Here is an 18,480-nt window from a genome sequence, read left to right on the forward strand (position 1 = left end):
TGTAAAATTCACTCACCAGCGCTTTGTAGGCAACTCATGTGTCCATGGTTATGTTGTAACCATAGTTAGGGCTTATTGGTTTCACCTGGGGAAATACCGTTGCAGGAAGAAAAAGGTTCAAAAGCCAGAGGTTTCAGCTCTTTGTCCTGGATAGAGTCTGGTATTAAGAGATTTAACATAATGTTTTTAAAAAAGAGCTCTATGGTTAAAAATCAGCTTAATTAAAAATGAAGATCCAAGCTATATATATTTAAAAGGCTATATGCTTTTTCCATTTTTGGATTTTGGGTTTTTTGGAGAACAAGTGGATTTCTTTTGGTTTTTCTTCTAAGTTGACTATATTATTTCTCCAATCTCTCTTCTTGCCACCCTAATGTCTGTATGAAAGGACCTTATGTAATTTCTGAGAGTTGGGCTGGGCATGGTGGCTTACACCTGTAATCCTAGCACTTTGGGAGGCTGAGGCGGGTGGATCACAAGGTCAGGATATAGAGACCATCCTGGCTAACATGGTGAAACCCATCTCTACTAAAAATACAAAAAATTAGCCGGGCGTGGTGGTGGGTGCCTATAGTCCCAGCTACTTGGGAGGCTGAGGTGGGAGAATGGCGTGAACCTGGGAGGCGGAGCTTGCAGTGAGTCGAGATCATGCCACTGCACTCCAGCCTGGGTGACAGAGTGAGACTCCATCTCAAAAAAAAAAAAAAGAAAAAAAAAAGAAATTTCTGAGAGTCTGGGACTCTTTGAGAAAAATAGAGGAGGCACCACAGAGCCTACTTGGAGAAAAACCTCTGTTTTCCTCATGGAAACCCAGAAATTGTAAGCAAGTAGATCCTTCTCAAAATCTAAGTCTTTGATCTATTTTGCATTGTGTTACATGACCTTTTGACTTTTGGGGGCATCACAAATTGCTTATGAAAAAACTTTTAGACTTAGTATATAATTGAGAGCTGGAAAATATACCTTTGGGGATGGCTAGCAGCAGTTATGAGGGTGAAATACTCTGCTCTTTGCATGTTTGTATAAGAAAAGCATGCTTTTGGCCACTTGGAAGATACAGAAGCATTCCCAATCCCACTGAGAGGTGAGACTCCCATGGGAGGTGGGCTAATTATTGACTGGACTAGTTGGTTTTGAGTTGCCCACCAGCCTTGGGGAAATGCCTTTGCAAAAAAATGCACAGTGAAAGCATTGCACTGTCTCATCCATGGTGTTTCCTTTTTTGGGAGGACCCAGGATAAGGTCTAAAAATGGGATTTTTTTACCTGTGGAGATCTGTTTTGCCTTCCAGCTGTGCCCACCTATTAGGCCCTAAAAACTGCATGTTTTCTTGGCTTTGTTCCTGAAAATGCTTTACCCTAAAGTCAATAACCAATTAAGAAATTTACATCTTTTTTTTGAGACGGAGTCTCGCTCTGTCACCCAGGCTGGAGTGCAGTGGCGCGATCTTGGCTCACTGCAAGCTCCACCTCCTGGGTTCACACCATTGTCCTGCCTCAGCCTCCTGAGTAGCTGGGACTACAGGTGCCTGCCACCACACCCGGCTAATTTTTTGTATTTTTTTTTTTAGTAGAGATGGGATTTCACTGTGTTAGCCAGGATGGTCTTGATCTCCTGACTTCATGATCTGCCCGCCTTGGCCTCCAAAAGTGCTGGGACTACAGGCGTGAGCCACTGTGCCTGGCCAAGAAATTTACATCTTTAAAAAAATCTCCACATGTAAGTATGTCTGCTTTTCCTGCCCATCTTGACTAAACTTTCACTGACACCATTTTTTCACCAAAAATTATTCCTTTAAAAATGTAAATTTGGAACTGCCTGGGTGACAATTGTTTAGGGCAAGGGAACACATAATCAAGAGACTGTTTGTTTAAAATTAAAAAGGAAAACTTAAAAACAGGCAAATAGAAAGCCTTATCACCCTACTAGATCTATATCCATCTGTCTATATGTGTTGTGTGTGTTTCACTATCAAAATATATAAAAGAGCTATAATTAATTGGCTTTTAAAAAGCACTTAACTATTTTGCCAGAAAAAATTTTTAAATGCCTTTTAGTTCACATGACTCATAAGCTTTTTTAAAGAAAAGACATTTTAAAATTGCTGGTAAAACATTCTTCAAAATTTGGATATTTGGTCGAAATTAGGCAGATCACATATTAGGTTTGCTACATGCTTTAAGGTCAGAAACTGCTTTTAGGACTTTTTTTTTTGAGATGAAGTTTTGCTCTTGTCGCCCAGGCTGGAGTACAATGGTATGATCTCTGTGCACTGCAACCTCTGCCGGCTGGGCTCAAGTAATTCCTCTGCCTCAGCCTCCCTAGTAGCTGGAATTACAGGCACCCACCACCACACCCGGTTAATTTTTGTATTGTTAGTAGAGAGAGGGTTTCATCGTGTTGGCCAGGCTGATCCTGAACTCCTGATCGCAGGTTATCCACCCGCCTCGGCCTCCCAAAGTGCTGAGATTACAGGTGTAAGCCACCACACCTAGCCTTATATAACTTCTGATAGTTGTTCCACTGGCCTGCTTTAGAGCCATTAGATTCTAGACAAGGCCTAGGGATGTGTGGAATTAGCCATGCCCCGTGGCTATGCTGGAAAGCATCAGGCTATCTGCAGTTCTTTGCTTTATCCTAGGCTTTTCACTTGGTATATAATTACAATTGCTCACACTAAAAAAATAAAAATTATATGTTCTTGGTAAAAAGGCATCAGGATGTGGTTTTAAAAATAAAGTAGATCCAGCATGGTGGCTCATGCCTGTAATCCCAGCACTTCGGGAGGCTGAGGCAGGTGGATCATGAGATCAGGAGATCGAGACCATCCTGGCCAACATGGTGAAACCCCATCTCTATTAAAAATACAAAAATTAGCTGGGTGTGGTGGTACGAGCCTATAATCCCAGCTACTTGGGAGGCTGAGGCAGGAGAATCACTTGAATCCAGGAGGCGGAGATTGAAGTGACCCAAGATCGGCCACTGCACTCTAGCCTGGTGACAGAGCGATACTCCATCTCAAAAAAATAAAATAAAATAAAGGAATTTTGTCTAATTTAGATGGTTTAATAATTGTTTTAAGTTAAACAAATAGGAAGAACTGAAGGTTTAAGCAAGTTGTAGAAGGTTTGTGAAAAATTAACCTTGTAAAGAATTCTGTGTGTCAGCAAGTTGACTAAAAATAAAAGAGTATTATATAGTTTTTTCATAAATTGGATATTAAAATAAAAGCACACTGATTCAAGGCCAGAATCTGAGCCCATATGTCAGAATAACAGTGTTTTTTTTGTTTTTTTTTGTTTTTTGTTTTTGCACATTAATCTGATTTTTAACATAAAATTATAATGAGTTATAAGTTTATGGAAATCTTATATCATCAAACCAATTAAAATCAAACAAGTTTGTTTATAAGATTTTATTTAAAATTAGTTTTAGCATTAATGAGGTGGAATTTGGTTTTCTCTTTTGAACAAGATTACTGTATAATATTGAGAGACAGCCAGGTGTGGTGGCTCATGCCTATAATCCCAGCACTTTGGGAGGCCGAGGCAGGGGGATCACCTGAGGTCAGGAGGTCAAGACCAGCCTGGTCAATATGGTGAGACCCTGTCTGTACTAAATATACAAAAGAATCAGCTGGGCATGGTGGTGGGCATCTTTAATCTTAGCTACTCAGGAGGCTGAGACAGGAGAATTGCTTGAACCCGGGTGGTGGAAGTTGCAGTGAGCCAAGATCGTGCCACTCCACTCCAGCCTGGGTAACAGAGTGAGACTCCATCTCAAAAAAAAAATATTGGGAGACAATAAAAATTATTTTGCCTTTTAAATGAACTAAAACAAAAATGGAGTGAAACAGGACAGATTCGGATAGGCTTGTGCTATCTTTATTGTGTTTTGTGGATTGGAAAACTGAGTCTTCCCTCTATCATTAAGTAAAGGTTTTTACTTTTTTGAAATCTTTGCATTATCATTTTGGCTAGATAAATGACTTATAGTGACCTAGGATTTTATTTTATAATATCAGATGTTTTAAACAATTGATATTTGCCAAAGTTTTCAAAATCAAATTCTAAATTATGTTTTTTTGACCTGATTAATCCCTTTTGATATTAGGTTCTCCAATTTCCAAAAAAAGACATATTCAGCTTATTTCATATATTAAAATTATGCATGAAGCATTGTCAAATATAAAATGGTATTTAACTTTCTTTGAGTTATGTTCATATAAGTATGTTTTAGTATCTTACAAAATTACATAAAATTTCTATAATTCTGATATGTCTCAGTATATACTAGCAGTAATAATTATAATTCTTAAGTTAAATTGTTGTGTAGCACAAAAATCACCAAACTCCCTTGTCAATTGAGTCTTTAACTGTGGCTGTCCTGAGACTTGTTTTCCACAGGAAGTCATTGTCTTGTTGTAATCCTTTTCAAAAGGTGGTTTAGAATCAGCTACAGGACCCTGATGGGTATTGTTAAATGCAGATATCTGATAGCTTTAAAATTATGCCATTGAGCCAGGCGTGGTGGCTGATGCCTGTATTCTCAGCACTTTGAGAGGCCAAGGCAGGCAGATAGCTTGAGCTTAGGAATTCCAAATCAGCCTTGGCAACATGGTGAAACACTGTCTCTACAAAAAATGCAAAAATTAGCCAGGTGTGGTGGCACATGCCCGTAGTCCTAGCTAGTCATGAGGCTGAGGTGGGAGGACCGTTTGAGCCTGGAATGCAGAAGTTGCAGTGAGATGAGATCGTGGCATTGCACTTAAGCCTGGGCAACATGAGTGAGACCCTGTTTCCAATAAAAAAGAAAAATAAAGAAAAAAATAAAATTAAATTTAAAAATGGTGCCATTGAAACAGAAGAAAAAACTTCTAGGGCTGTTGTAGAAAGCTAATATATTCATAAGGACTGCTGGCTCAATATCCATGCTATGAAGAGTTAATAGCATAGACTAAACCAGTAAAAACATGTAATATTTTGTCACGTTTTCTGCTTTGAATGTTTCTGATTCCTTCTGTTGTTTTTAGAGTCAAGAAAGCTTCTTTTTCTTTGGAGCTATTTACAGCTTTTAACAATTGAATAAATTATAGTCCTGTGAGCAAAATTTGGAGCATATTTCTTTGTGTCGACCTGATTTATCTAGAATTTGAAAACAATTTGTGAGTACTCTTAAATTATAGCAATATAGTTATTTGCATAAGTGCAATATAAATCTATTTTCTTTTGTAATAGCACAGTAGTTATTTTACCAAGGCTTTGACTGGAATGGCATGCTTTTGATTATAAACAGACTGCTTTATGGAATCAAAGTTGACATATAAGGCCAATAAAAGCCCTTTAGAAAACTAGCCACATACCTTATCTATGCAGTACCTGTACAGTGTTCCTGACCTGTGGTGAACAAAGAATGTCACTTTCTGACAGGCCCAGGCGCCTCCAGTTATCTTGGGACCTCAAGAGGAGAGAAATTCACCTGACTCATAGAGATACTTGCAAGCACAGATAAATCTGAGGCTTCTTCAGGACAGGCCTTCATACTGTCACAGAGGAGCTACAAAGAGGAAAACTTGCCAAAATCACTAGATCAGGTAGCAAGAGATATATATGCCTCTGTGTGGCTGAGCTCAAGGAAAAAAGTAAAATACATTTAAAGAGGTTAATGTCAAAATACATTTAAAGAGGTTAATTCTGAGCCAATATGAGTGACTGCACCCTGGGGTTACACAGTCTCACCAGGTCCTGAGAAAGCATGCCTATGGTGGTGAGGTTACAGTTTGCTTTATACATTTCAGGGAGACAGGAATTGCATGTGGAGTCATAAATAAATACATGGAAGGTATGCATTGGTTCATTTAAAAAAGGCAGAATATCTCCTACTGGTGGAGAGGGGCAGTGCTTTCAAGTCATAGGTGGGTTTTGAGGATACTTTAGTGGACAGTTGGTTGAGAGAGTTAAGCTATTATCTAAAGACTTGAAGTTACTAGAAAGGAATACCTGAGTTAAGATTAGCGGGTTATGGAGCCAAGGTTCTTGTTATACAGATGAAGCCTCATAGGTGGCATCCCTCAGAGAGGATAAATGGTGACTGTCTCCTTTCAGACCTTAAAATATGTTGGGTTCTCTCCTAGATCCAGGAAAGGCCTAGAAAGGGAAGGCCTGGCTGCATGAATGGAGATTCTCGAAAGACGCAAATTTCCCACAAAAACAGTTTGCAGGGCCATTTCAAAATATAGAAAAGTATATTTTGGGGTTATATATTTTTATTTCCTTCAGGGTCTGCTATCTGTCATGTGATGCTATACCAGAGTCAGGTTGGAAAGTAAGTCACATTGTACCAGATTAATACAAATCTGCCTAACTAGATGTTATAGTTTGTAGGTCCGTTAGATAGGAATTTGGGCAAGAAAAAAAAGAGTTTAGTCCTGTCCATGAAAAGAGTCAAGCCCTGTAAAGTACTTAAAGAGTTCATTCTGAGCCAAAGATGGGTGACCAATGACCTGTGACACAGCCCCAGGAGATCCTGAGAACAAGCGCCCAAGGTAGTTAGGACGCAGTGTGGTATTTTATTTTATTTTATCTTATTTTATTTTATTTTACTTTTTGAGACGGAGTTTCACTCTTGTCGCCCAGGCTAGAGTACAATGGCGTCATCTCAGCTCACTGCAACCTCTGCCTCCTGGGTTCATGCAATTCTCCTATCTCAGCCTCCTGAGTAGCTGGGATTACAGGCACCCACCATGCCCAGCTAAGTTTTGTATTTTTAGTAGAGATGGGGTTTCACTGTTTTGGCCAGGCTGATCTCGAATTCCTGACCTCAGGTGATCCACCTGCCTTGGCCTCCCAAAGTGCTGAGATTACAGGTGTGAGCCACTGCACCCAGCCTACAGTGTGGTTTTATACACTTTAGGGAAACATGAGACATCAATAAGTACATGTAAGGTGTACATTGGTTCTATCTGGAAAGGTGGGACAACTGGAAAGGTGGGGAGTGACTTCCAGGTCATAGGCGAATTTGAGGATTTTCTGACTGGCCATTGGTTAAGTCATTATTTAAAGACCTGGAATCAAAATAAAGGAATGTCTAGGTTAAGAGTTTTGGAGACCAAGCTTTTATGCAGATGAAGCCTGCAGGTAACTGATTTCAGACAGAATGGATTGTAAATGTTTCTCATCAGACTTAAAGAGTCTGTTCTATCAGTCTTAAGGTCTCTGTGTTAGTGTTCATGCTCGTCAGCTGTGCCTGAATTCCAAAAGGGAGGAAGGCATAATAAGCCATGTTCAACTCCAGCTTCCCATCATGGCCTGAACTCATTTTTCTGGTTAACTTTGGAATGCCCTTGGCCAAGAGGAGGGTCCATCAGTCAATTGGAAGGCTTAAAGTTTTACTTTATAGTTATCAGGCTGTAAATGGAACCACCTAGGATGTGGATCTCTGAGTCCTTTAATAAACTAATTTGTTCTGGACTATAGGAAGGTTGTGCGGAGGGAAGACCTAATGGTGTGAGGGGATTAATCCCCTGTGCTTCTCCTTGAGCTCTGGGAACTGGTGAGGAAGCAGCTGAGGATTGGGCGTTGATTTGTCAGAGATGTTGGAACCAGAGTGACTCTATCTTGAATAGGGGGTGGGTAAAATGAGACTGAGACCTGCTGGGGTGCATTCTCAAGGGGTTAGGCATTCTTAGTCACAAGATGTTTGTAGTTAAGGGAACAGATTAATAATACTTACTAAACAGATGCAGGACTCAACAGACTCAGAAAATGTCCTGATGTCCCGGTATCTTAAGAACAAGAGCCCTCTTAGTTCTTAGTTTAAGAATATTTTGCTTTAAAGTAAAAATATAGATTCTTGTAGAAGACAGTAGTTACACAAGATGAACACTGTTTTGTCATGAGCCCTTGTAGTGGAGCACATCTCCCCCATGATTTTTTTGCTTTGTTCTCTTGTACATAAACAGGCATTGCACCTAAGGTGGGCATGTTCCTCCTCTTGCTTTTGGAAATGCCCTGCTCTGCCTATGGAGTAGCCATTCTTTCATTCCTTTACTTTCTTAATAAACTTGCTTTCACGTTACTCTGTGAACTCTTCCTGAATTCTTTCTTGTGCAAGATCCAAGAACCCTCTCTTGGTGTCTGGATCAGGACCCCTTACTGATGGGTGGACACATAGTGTCTGCCATGCAGCCATTGCTGAGCCAGGCTCAGGGAGAAGGGGCAGAATCCCACAGTGGACTTCAACCGACTCAGTCTGATGGAATATTCACAGCCACACCGCACTAGAGGGGGCTCAGTGTGACAGCAGAAGTGAGAGGTGTGTGGGCAAAGGAGCAGTTCATTGAGACTTCAGTGGATCCAGTATAGAAGAGGAGCAACTGGCCACGTGGTTGGGGCAGAGGGCACTTTGAGAGAGGGCGGGGTGAGGGAAGAGTTTCCAGAGATGAGGCCTGCAGGGGAAGTGCAAGACCTCCCAGGGAATTAGCAAGTGGCCTGGTGTGTCTCACGGGGTGGGATTCTAGTCCTCAGGATGGGGACAGCTGCCCTGGAGCAGCTCAGGGAGAGAGCTCAGGAAGGAAGCTCACCTGAGAGCAGCTGTGACTTCTGGAGCTGCACAGTTGATTCTTCCCAAGTGAGACACACAGGAGTTTTATTTTCATTGCCTTTTTCTCAGATTCTTGACTTTGTTAACCTGGAGTAAGGGATGTGAGAGAAAGCAAGAACCCCCTTTTTAAGGGGCCTGCAGACCCCAAACACAGAAATAAAGGAAAATCCTGAGTTCCTCTGAGGGCAATTCCAGGCACTTCGCAATCTCCAACAAGTAAATAAGTGACTTGTTAAACAAGAAGGCAACAGTAGGCTAAAACAATAGCTAAAGAAGTTAGAGTCCCAGAGATATTTGTTTTCCCTACAGAAACCAATGATAATCTCTTAGCATATGTCCCTAAGTTGTCTTTCAGAGGCTTGGACCCTCACTGAGGACCCCACAGAAAGGATCCATTGACATATTTCCCCAGATAAAGGAGAAGTGAAGACTAAACTTTAACTACCATTTTTGGTTCTAAGTTTCTTCCCGAGGGGTTTAGGGAAAGGCACTCCTCACAACCAGTTAACATTCTTCTACTGACCCCAAGTGTTTAAACAAAGCTTCTCTATTTTAGTCAACTGCAAATTAGAAGATCTTTGAATCTACCTATGACCTGTAAGCCCCTGCTTCAAGATATCCCACCCTTTGGGGCCAAAAACAATGTGTAACTTCTGTGTATTGATTTGTGGTTTTGCCTGTAGCTTTTGCTTTCCTGAAATGTACTCCTAGTTTTAAAAAGCCTTATCTACAAGCCATCAGGGAGTTTACGTTTTAAGCAGGAGTCCACCAGATTCTCCTTGCTTGGTGCTCTGCAATAAATGCCTTCCTTTCTATTCACTGCAAAACTCTCAGTGTAGGTATCTGGTTTTACTGCACTGGGCGAGCAGACCCCAGTTCGATTCTATAACAAGCCTTGGGCGTTCTCAGGCAGTCAGGGGAGGAGGTAGTTACTGATCCTTCCCCAGTCTCTGGGGAGCATCAGTCCTGCAGAAGGTGCTTCCAGGCAGAAGCCTGAGCAGCAGCAGCACCTCCTTACTGATTCCCATAGGGTCAGCCTCAGGACCTCCCAGTCCAGAGACCAGCCCACAGGTCACATTCCTTTCTCTTTCAGTGGGGTATGTGTGCATGTGCATGCATGTGCAAGTGTGTGTGTGTGTGCATGTGTGTGCATGTATATGCATGTCTTCACAAATTCATTTTGGACTGCCACTGCTTCTCTCCATCACTGTTGCCCATCTCCAGGCCGTGGCCTGTATTGCATGAGGAGGGCAGCCGTGAAATTTAGTGGGGGAGGATCCCTTCTCCTCCCCACCCTCTCAAATCCAGTCAGAACAGGTATTTCAGGGAGAGCCTTAGAATCCACAAGTCCAATGTTTTAAAAGTCAGCCTCAGAAAGGGAGGGGGAAAATTCCATTCCTCTTGGGTGTGGCAGCTGAAAATACCTGGAAGTAGATGTGCTTAGAGTCCTGAGAAGACAGGGTGGGGCCTGGAGCCCCAGACACTGAGGGGTCCTGGATCACTGTTCCAGGCTAGAGGTGCTGGCCTCACGATGCCCTCACCTGCAACTCAGTGAGGAGAAGGGTTGCACACACACGCCCCCAAATTGCTTCCTCTCCTTTCCCTCAGTCTACAGCCTTGAGAACTAAGAGCTCACCTAAGCTTTCATCAGTCACTGCTGTGTGTGTGCACTTGTCTCTGTGTGTGATAGTGTTTGTAGATTTTCCCACCACACTTGGACGCTTGTATCTATTTCACAGAAAACAAAATATAGTCACTATCTGAAATACAAGACAATGAAAAGTACATAAAGTCAGCTCCTTGTCATTCATTCACTGAATATTTATTGAGCACTAGGCTTTCCAAGATACTGGTACCAGGAGTATTGGTGTGAATACAGCAGCCACAGTGCTTGCCCTTAAGAAGCTGACATTCTAGTGAGGGAGACAGACACAAAACAAGTTAATGTGAAATTACCAAGCATAGCACATGCCTATAAAGAAAAGAATAAGGTTCTGGAAGAGGGAGCACCTCAGGGCATCTCCTAAATCCTTATCCAAAACATGATTAAAATCAATCATGTTTTCCAATGGCTTATTTCAGTGATTTATACATCTTGGCTCAACAGCAGAACCATCTGAAGAACTTTTATTTTCTGTACTACAGAAATCTGTGCTGTACCTGACCTCCTGAATCAGAAGTTTCACCCAAGGATCTATACATTTATGAAGCTCCACAGATTATATTGAGACACGCAAGGTTGAGGACCATTGGCCCATCTAGGAGGTTGTGCGCACATGACTCCTGTTTCTGTGGTGAAAACAGAGGTGAGCTCAACATTCCTGTGTGTCTTTCAGATGGTTCCATAGTACCACCTCCTGAGCCTGAGCCTGTTCAGCATTGGCCTGTGGGGTTTTTTTTTTTGTTTTTTGTTTTTGAGACAGTATCACTCTGTCACCTAGGCTAGAGTGCAGTGGTGCAATCTTGGCTCACTGCAACCTCCTCCTCCTGAATTCAAGCGATTCTCCTGCCTCAGCCTCCCAAGTAGCTGGGATTACAGGCACCCGCCACCATGCCTGGCTAATTGTTTTCTTTTTATTAAAATTAGAGACAGGGTTTCACCACGTTGGCCAGGCTGGTTTCCAACTCCTGACCTCGGATGATCCGCCTGCCTCAGCCTCCCAAAGTGCTGGGATTACAGGCATGAGCCACTGCGCCTGGCTGGCCTGTGGGTTCTTGTAAGCATGGCCATGGCCTCTGCACCCAACAGTGCTTTGGTGGACTGAGAGGAAGAAGCAAAGGGGCTTTTCCACTGACCCTGTTGTGCTGTGGGAGGAAGGCCTGACTGGACACATGCAGGACATTGCTCTGTTTTGGAATCATGTGAGGACATATGTGTGAGTGTACATCTATGTATGTGTGCTTGTGTGACTCTACATGTGTGCACATGTGTATGTGTGATGGTGCATGTCTGTCTATATGTGTGTGTACGTGCCTGTGTGCCTGGGCTTGTGTGTGTGTGTGTGTGTGTGCGCATGTATCTGTGTATATGTGCATGTCGTCTCTGTGTGTGTATGTGTATGTGTGACTGTGTGTGTCTGTGTGTGTGCACATTAATGGATTTATTATGTTTTTTAAAGAAAACCCTCTTTCAAAGCAAAATTCAACTGAATTTGACTCTGCAAATATTGTCAAAAAAGATCATTTGATTTCATGGTAATTTTTATAATTGATGGAAAAGCGAACACTCAATCTTTTTAATTAATAGTCTATTTTTAGAGAAGTTTTAAGCTTACAGAAATTCAGCAGAGAGCACACAAAGTTTCTAAGCATTCTCAGACTGTGGTCACCCAGTTTCTCTTATTTTAACATCTTGCATTGGTGTGGTATGTTTGTTATAATTCACAAATAATAATTATTATAATTGACAAATATAATTGACAAATAATCATCATTATTATAATTGACAAATAATAATAGTTATTAACTAAAATCTATAACCTACATTAGGCTTCAGCTTTGCATTATGCACTCTAAGAGTTCTGAGAAACGCTTAGTGTCTCATATAAACCATTGTGTGTCCTACAGAATAGTTCTACCATAAAAATCCTGTGTGCCACCAATTTATCCCTTCTCTCCAACACTCATTTTAAGAAAGGAAACTCCGTTGATGGAGGAACTGCTGAGGGATTCACTGCATCAGGGTTTTAAGCTGCTCCATGATATTCACACTAACTTGTTCACACACAGTGCCATTTCTATTTCCGGTTATGTGGTGCGTGTTTTCCTAGTTTGCTGTTTTTGATGTTGGGATAAATCCCATAATGTAATGGTTAATTTATTCTCTTTCTCTTCAAAATCTGCAGTTCTGTTGGAGGTCCTCCTTACCACTGATGGCTTCTTAGTGCGTGAGAGAGTCTGCCCCCAGCCTGGCAGTGCTGCTCCGTGCACAGGTCCCCTCAGCCCTGGGCCCCACACTGAGGTTCCTGAAGACAACGCCCCGGACTGAGTCAGACCCTGCCTTGGGACGTGGTTAGAGAGCCCACCCCAGAGAGAGCTCTGTGGATTCCCAGTGGGCCCTCTGCTGGAGGAAGGAGGCCCTGCTACTCACTCCCAAAGAAAGCAGCAATCATTTCATTGCGGAGGGAAGAAAATGCTCCCCAGGTCAGGGGAAGGGACCCTCTGCATCCCTGGAGGGACCGAAAAAAGCAGGGTCCAGGTTACCCTTATCCCCATGACCATAACTCTGTGTCTCTTGTTGGTTTTAGGGGTGGATTCTTAGTCTGTGGTGACCCAGGAGCCATCACTCTTAGGGCCTCCTGGAGGGATGGTCACACTCACCTGTGCCCTGAGCTCTGGCTCAGTCTCTACCAGTCACTACCCCAGCTGGTACCAGCAGACCCCAGGCCAGGTTCCACATATACTCATCTGCAGCCCAAACACCTGCCCTTCTGGGGTCCCTGGGCGCTTCTCTGGCTCCATCCTTGGGAACAAAGCTGCCCTCACCGTCACGGGAACTCAGTAGATGATGACTCTGATCATTACTATGTGCCATACATGGGTAGTGGCAATTTAAAGCGGTTTTAGTTGTACCTCCTTATGGGTTTAAACCACAGTGATTTAAACCCATAAGGAGGTACAACTAAAACCGCTTTACATACTCAGAACGATTCAGCCCTTAGAGGCAGGAGAGAAGGTAAGAGGGTGGGAATGTCAACACCATGAGCAGGGAGCCTCCTTGCCCCAGTGTCCTGTGCAAGGGTTCACTGCCAGGTGCCTTATCCAGTCTCTCCCAGGGTGTGTCCATCTCCCCAGTGTGATGCTTCCGTGAATACATAAACTCACAGTGAGTCACAGAGACGCCCGTGCTCCAGAAAGACTCTTCTTACTCAGAGAGAGTCAACAGACATATGCTCATTCATTAATTTGTCCATGGAGACCAATTTGTATTTTATTTATCACTGAAGTAAGGGCCTTGCCAAGTGCCTTGTTAAAAATGCAATTTGCCAATCTAGACCTACTGAATCAGAAACTTGTGTTGGTGCCTAATAATTTGTATTTAACAAGATGTACATGAGACTTTTGTTAGCATTAATATTTGGGAAGAGCCTACTTTTATTATTATGAAATTATTCCTGGGAGTCTCTGTTTAAAATGATCTCAGGTAATATTCCTTGACCCCACTCTCCTAAATTCCCATTCAAAACCTCCAGAATGCTCAGAAACAGACTTAAAATCTCAAGCCATGGCCAAATTTATAACTTTATTTCTGCAGACAGAGATGGGAGGAATTTCCAAAACCATACATTCTTAGGTGCCAGGTGTGGTGACTCATGCCTATAATACCTAATACTTTGGGAGGCTAAGGCATGAGGATTTCTTGAGGCCAGGAGTTTGAGACCATCCTCCTCCACATAGTGAGTGAGATTCCATCACTACAGAAAAAAAAAAAAAAAAAAAAAAAAAGGACATAAGCCCCTTTAGGAATTTCCAAAACCATAAGTTTTCTTAGAGTATATTTAGTAGCTCATATGAATATTTCTGTTATTGAAGACCATCCCCTGTAGGATTGGCTCCAGAATCTCTTCTCCCTCTCACTGAGCTGGCCTACCTGCAGCTCTAGTTCTTAGGATCTTTGTAAGACATAGGGATCAGCCCTCCCCATCCTCTACCTCTTATCATAGATTATCCCAGAAGATCCCCTCAGAGCATATATGTACTTGTCCTGAACAGTGTCTCTTAACATGACACTGGCAAGATGAGGAGGACTGAGCGGTGACAAAGCCTTGGAGCCACCTGGGGATGACCTGTGACTGCACGGCCGAGCTTTGCTGAGCCGACCCCAGGCTCCCTTCCTGCTCCCCTCCCCTGGATCTGTCTCTTGGCCACCCTAGATCCAGGAGCTGCCTCCACTTGACCTGAGTTCTGGGGTCACCTCAGAGACCCCCTCAGTGAGATAAAGGAGGTGCTGTGGGGGATCTGACACACGTGAGGGCAAATTTCAAGACTGTCCTGCACAGGAAGCCCTGTGAAAAGAAACAAACCAGCCCTACCTGTGTGTGACACCTGAGTTTTTAGTCCTGACTCCCTGGTCTCATGGCTATGTTGAGATTGCAGATGTGCGGTTTATTATCCAGGTCAGTTTATGAGGACAAAGAAGACAATTACCCTATGTACTTATCACACAATTAAGACACTCGCCTACTTTGGGAGGCTGAGGTGGGTGAATCACCTGAGATCAGGAGTTCAAGACCAGCTTGGCCAACGTGATGAAACTCCATCTCTACTAAAAATACCAAAAATTAGCCAGGCATTGTGGCGGGTTCCTGTAATCCCAGCTACTTGGGAGGCTGAGGCAGGAGAATCGCTTGAACCCGGGAGGCAGAGGTTGCAGTGAGCCGAGATTGTGCCACTGCACTCCAGCCTGGGCAACAAGAGTGAAAATCTGTCTCAAAAAAAAAAAAAAAAAAGAAAAAAAAGAAGACACTGGCCTTTGATTTGTCAGTGCCCTGGAAGAATTCTGGAACGAGAGGGTCAAGGTTACTTAGAAGATGTTGGAGCTTAAGCATGAGGATCAGTGGAGAAAACACCTCATGGTGACCCAGAGAGATAAAGATGGGATCAGTTGAGAGGGTGGGAGATGTGGATTTCTTAAGGTCATTTTGTTGGCTTCTTTCTCATTCCATAAGATTCAAATCGAAATACACACATGATTTTCCTAATAAATGCTTATGAGGCTTCCCCTTAAGTTTAATTATCTTTCTTGCCTTAATGAAAATAAAATAGAAAGTAAGAAATAAAATATACTTCTATGATTTCTTCCAGATTGTGTATTTTTAGACTAGAAGAAATCATTACTTCTAAAGGAAAACTACTAGGATTGTTTGCATTTTAATCTGGGATCCTGCATGATGGCTACAGATACAGCTACTGTGCAAGATTTTAACCTGGAATTTCTGCCAATTCAGTAATAGAGGCAATAAAAATGGATACAAATATAAATATGGAATTCATTTATTTTAAAAGTTTTGAATGCTATGAATATCTATCAAGAATAAAATACATTGTACAAAAAATTTATTAGAATGAATTTTAAAATTGCCAAATTCGCAACTAATGAAATAAAATATATTATAAAGAGTTCAAAATCCTTATTTTTTGATCTCAGTATACAAAAATAAACATTGAATATATCTATTAGAAAATAACTAGCAAATTTAGTAAATGATATAAAAGAAAATATGAACAAATGGTACAACAGGCCAGGTGCGGTGGCTCACGCCTGTGAATCCCAGCACTTTGGGAGGCTGAGGCGGGCAGATCACCTGAGGTCAGTAGTTTGAGACCAGCCTGTCCAACCTGGTGAAACCCCGTCTCTACTAAAAATACAAAAATTAGCTGGGTGTGATGGTTAGTGCCTGTAATCCCAGCTACTTGGGAGGCTGAGGCAGGAGAATCACTTGAACCTGGGAGGCAGAGTTTGCAGTGAGCTGAGATTATGCCACTGCACTCCAGCATGGGCAAAACAGCAAGATTCTTCTAAAAAAAAATTGGTAAAACATTTCCTTATCTGCAGACATCAAATAAAAAAAATTCAGGCCAGATGCAGTGGCTCACACCTGTAATCCCAATTACTTTGGGAGGTCTAGGTGGTAGGATCTCTTGATCCCAGGAGTTCAATACCACCCAGGGCAACATAGTGAGACCTAATCTCTAGTGAAAATTATTAAATTAAATTGAAATTTAACTAAAATTATTTAAGTAAAAATAATTAAAATTAGCCAGGCATGGTGGCCTGTGCCTGTAGTCTCAGCTACTAAGGAGGCTGAGATTAGAGGATTGCTCAAGACTGGAAGGTTGAGGCTTCCTGCTGTGAGCTGGGATCCTGCCACTACACCACAGCATGGGCAACAGAGTGAGACCCTGTCTCAAAAAACAAAACAAAACAAAAATTCAACAGCAAGTAGATTGGTGATGTAAACGCTTTGTTATTATTTTTATCATTGTTTGCTTGTGTAGGTTTTCCTCTGAGAAGGAGGGCGGAGGGTGTTAGCGGAGGAGATAGCGCAGTCCCCTTAGATGTCAGAAACAGGGATCTATGGTAAATGGAAAATGCCAGTCACTTGTCACCATGCAGGGGCGGCTGTGCCCTCCCTGTGTCAGGCTCTGTGCCAGCAGTGATGGGCCCCATGTGCCTCTTTCAGGGTTCAGAATGCCATCTGTGCTACCCTCCGAACTCCCCAGGGCTGGGCATTGGTGCCTGTGTTGCTGATGAGGACTCAGCACTGTGTCTTCCCTGAGAGGGGCAGAGTCTGTAGAGGGTTCTAGTATCTGCGTCCTGTCTGACCCTCCCATGGGACAATCTCTGCATCTCACCCACCAGCCTCCTGTGTCTAAAAAATAAATGCCAGACTGCAGCTGTCTTCTCAGGTGGAACAGAGATCACCAGGAGGAGAGCACACTTGTATAAACAGCTCCTCCTCTATCAGAGCAATGAAGATAAAAAGAGGCCTGAACCAGCAGCCTTCACTACAGGCAAGAGTAGTGTGTCCACTGTGACCTGGACAACTCTCTTCTTCATGCTCCACCATTATTGCACAGGTGAGGACAAAATTTGGGTGTCCAGGGTGAGCTCCTTAGCTTGTCAGCCCCTCTGGCTCAGCCCCCCAAGGGACTTCACCCTGGCCCTGGCCCTGCCCCAGCCCCCATGTGAGTCTGCGTCTGCAGTTCTCTCTCCCAGCCTGTACTGACTCAGCGCCCTCCCTCGCTGCATTGCCTGGAGCATCAGCCACACTCACCTGCACCCTGAGCAGTGGCTTCAGTGTTAGTGACTGCAATGTACTGCTTCCAGCAGAGGCCAGGGAGTCCTCCCAGGTTTCTCCTGAGATACTCCTCAAACTCTAGTAAGCAGCAGGGCTCTGGGGTCCCAGCTGCTTCTCTGCCTCCAGAGATGCCTCAGCCAATGCAGGGATTCTGCACATCCTTGGGCTGCAGCCTGAGGACAAGGCTTACTATTATTGTTGTAGCAGCTTGCAGGCTTACACAGTGCCCCAGACTCATGGGGAAGTGAGGCGCTAACCTACTCTCTTCTCCCCTTGCCTGGTGCAGTCACCCCACTAGTGGTTCTGACCAAGTCCAGCTCAGGGGATGACTTAGGTTGTCAGATCTTTAAATAGCAACTGATTTTCCCAAATGGATCTGACAGTGTGGTATCATTTTCTTCAGTTTAACTTTAGATCAGTTCACTTCTCATTTCTTCTCACTCTGTTCATGTTTATTCAGGCAGAAATGTTTTGCTTAAAGCTAAAAATCTCCCAGTGGAGACTTTGGAGGAGGCCCAAAGAGGCTGGTTCAGGCCATGCCCAGTTCAGGGTCCAGGGGTGATACAGAGATGCTTCTGCTCAGAGGGTGTCAGTCTGGGCCCTGGATACAGCACCAGCGTGCAGGAGAGAGCACTATTTTCTATACTAGCGATGAACCATCACTCATTTTAAAATAATCTTCCTGGAGGAACAGAAAACCATGGGGTGAGGCTGCTCTAAGAGTCATAGAAATAAACTCGGCTGGAGGGCAGAGAGGGGAGCCAGACGCCAGTGAACCCAGTCCTTAGTGCTGCTCATGACCTTGAGCCCCTGACCATGTAAGATTGCCAAGGTGTGGGCAAATCTAAGACATTTTAGGAGGGAAAATAATACAACCATCCTCATTTCTTCATGACTCAGTGAAGGCACCAGCCTTGGCTCTGTGAGTTTCCTGGAAGATGCTGGAAATGGGGGAGTATGTCATGTCGCCTAGCAGGTGTTGGGACTCAAACATGAAGATTAGTGATAAAAATAAATTAACAGAGGCAAAATAATAAAATTTAATGTTTATAATAAGTTAAGAATAATATAATACTTT

The 18,480-nt window shown here is 43.0% G+C and overlaps 1 long non-coding RNA gene across 2 annotated transcripts; it reads left to right on the forward strand.

The window, feature by feature from the left end:
- The first annotated feature begins 1,586 nt into the window (after window positions 1–1,586).
- Window positions 1,587–13,151, forward strand: LOC105496911 (uncharacterized). Of its 2 annotated transcripts, none has more exons than XR_011607058.1 (3): window positions 1,587–1,719; window positions 10,747–10,907; window positions 12,447–13,151. It is a non-coding gene; the product is annotated as an uncharacterized lncRNA (long non-coding RNA). The 2 variants fall into 2 exon arrangements; XR_011607057.1 differs by lacking the exon at window positions 1,587–1,719 and adding an exon at window positions 5,113–5,164.
- The last annotated feature ends 5,329 nt before the right edge of the window (window positions 13,152–18,480 follow it).

Source organism: Macaca nemestrina, chromosome 8 (assembly GCF_043159975.1).
Source record: "Macaca nemestrina isolate mMacNem1 chromosome 8, mMacNem.hap1, whole genome shotgun sequence".
Classification (NCBI taxonomy): domain Eukaryota; kingdom Metazoa; phylum Chordata; class Mammalia; order Primates; family Cercopithecidae; genus Macaca; species Macaca nemestrina.